The following is a 2,665-nucleotide window of genomic DNA, read 5'->3' as shown; positions in this document are numbered from 1 at the left end:
ATAATGAGTAAATTTCTTATCCAGCATTGTAGCCTCCTCCTTTGTTTCCCCTTCCCATCCCTTCCCATCCTCCCTCTGCCCCCCCCCCCACTCAATCCTCCTCACTAGCCTCCTCCCCGCACCAAAGTTGTAAAGTTCATTTTTGACATAATGACTTGCATTTTTGTAATCAATTTTTTAATAACTGTTTTTCATTTCTTACATCTGAAGAATGAAAAATATGGAATACTTCACAAATTTTCATATCATCCTTGTGCAAGTGCCATGATAATCTCTATATTGTTGTAATTTGGGTAAATGTGCTGCTGAAGCATGTAGTATCCTGTAAAGTTAAGTAGTTAATGATGCAATCTTTATAAAGGCGTATATCCTTAGTTGACTTTTTGTAACCAGGAAACCTTATTGTTCCTAAAAATGCTATTGATCTTACTTCTCTAAAATTCTGTGTATATTGGAAAAAACATATTGTTTGGTCGATTGCTCACATTTGCAATTTTTTTGTCAATGACTATTTTAAGTCTTTTTCATTTTAAATTTGATCATACTTTGAAGCCTTTATAGCTAGGTCCAAAGGTGATAGCTTTTCAAGTACTTATTTATCAACTGAGTTAGCTTTGTGGAGCTAATGGATTCAAAGCAAGCCTTGCTTAAGAGCTCCTTCTAAACTTCTGCAGCTTAAAATTCCTAAATGAGGTCTTACTGGCACAAATGTCTACCTGACCCTTTACTCTTCTTCCATGTAGCAACAGACCAACCAGAATATCTTACCCTGACAGCATAGATTGTCTTACTGGAACAAAACTAATATTAGTTAAAAAGGATCATAGAGAGATGAACAATTAAGACAGAATCGTTTAGACTAGAAGGTATTTTATCAAAATATAATTGTTTCTTATACCTAATATTTCAAAAGTAGCTAAAGCCAAGAAGGTGAAAAAGTTTTGACATGCATGATTACCTAATGTCCTGGCCAGTCTACCATCCAACCAGGCAGGAATTTACACTACTGCCTTTCTTTCACCCAATATTTTCATAGTTACAAGAGAAGTCTATATGTTTCTCCTTGATATTAGGCCTTAAATTGGTAATGTTTATCACATTGTTTCCTCTTGCCTCTAGGCTGTAAATCTACAAATGGTAAAGCTTTAGGTCCAACTCTACCAACACTGAGGTAGAAATAATGGAATAATACTTTAAAACACAGTTGCCTTTGATACCCTAACCACAACAGTACATTGAAAAACATGTGCCTTTTTCTTATATTATATATAGTTACATATTTTATCTTTATACGTGCTAATATTTTATTTCACACAGTGAAACTTACTAGAATTAATTGATAATTTGACAAATAAATAAATATTTATTTCAATAAATAGATTGGAATATAAATAATAAGGTTTAGAATGTACATTTGAATATAAAAAGTATCAATGCAATGTCTTTGGTATAAACTTTTGATACCTTCTAAGTGTTCTTGGTCTTCTGAATTCACATTGTAAAAAAAAATTGTTGTTTTCCTCTAATCTATAATGGACTATACTCTGCTGCTCTGTTTATTGTTTTAACTCACTGATTCCAAAATATTTTTCTCCAATTTTGGAAGCCTTCCTACTGATTATACCCAAATTTTATGATATGATATCTAAAATGCATTACTCTTCTGCAGGACCCATGGGTCCTAGGATCCCAGGTCCCAGTTATCTGCTTCATCAGATAACAAGGGCAAGATTTCTCACCTAGACTCATGAAACATGTCAACAGAAAGTAATTGAAAATCCATCTCAATTCCTTATGACACCGGAATTAGCAGTTTGCAATTGTGAAATGCAGTGCAACTTAAAATGAAAGATCAGATCACAAAATCTGAAAGTACAGTAATTCAAACTTTCAAACAAATGACCAGCCCATATGTGTGACCAAGATCACAAATGTCACAAAATTATTTTTAATACCCCTCTTCTGATGATTACTGAAAGATTTCTGTCCAGCATAAGTAAGCCAAAAAATTAGTTCCTAGAACAATAGATCCATAATTAGTCTACCAAGGCTAGGAAAACTTGACTTCAGGTCAAATATAATTCACAAAAACATTAATTGAGAATATCGTTAATGCTTCAAAATACTGGTACTTCAGTAAAACTTGGTTCTGTTGTATAAAAATGTTATCATTCACAAACAAATGACAACCTACATTTAATCTCCTGAAAACAGATTCCTTTTGAAATAATCTTTTAAAAATCACACTCACCAAAATAACATTTGACAAGTAGACGATAGTGACATTACAAATTTTTCAAGTTTAGGGTGCAAATTACAATAGAGTTGATTTATTTATCCAGCACTAATGCCAAGCAGGTTCAACCATTCATTAAAGTGTAGAAATAGTACCACCCACCATTTGTGTTGTTCAGTAGGTGCCTTCCAGAAATGTGTCAAATAGAACAACCTCCCATAATACAAACCCCAAAACTAGCTAATAAAGTAAGTTTCATCACTTAATAAGGTATATTTTGAAAAGTCACAAATAGATGCCTTATCATATGTTGTTTTATGTTTTCCCTATCTATCTAACATAGTAAGAAATATGACTTAAAGTCATGAATATGGGTACTCATCAGAGATATGACAAACATAAAATCTGTCTTCTGTTTCTACCATATTC

General features: G+C 32.7%; 1 pseudogene; it reads right to left on the bottom strand.

The window, feature by feature from the left end:
* Nucleotides 1-214: 214 nt before the first annotated feature.
* LOC122095284 lies at nt 215-314 on the bottom strand (annotated as a pseudogene).
* Nucleotides 315-2,665: the final 2,351 nt, after the last annotated feature.

This window comes from Dipodomys spectabilis, unplaced genomic scaffold, assembly GCF_019054845.1.
Source record: "Dipodomys spectabilis isolate Male_0828 unplaced genomic scaffold, ASM1905484v1 ptg000014l, whole genome shotgun sequence".
Taxonomy (NCBI): domain Eukaryota; kingdom Metazoa; phylum Chordata; class Mammalia; order Rodentia; family Heteromyidae; genus Dipodomys; species Dipodomys spectabilis.
This window is presented reverse-complemented; position numbering and strand designations above follow the sequence as displayed.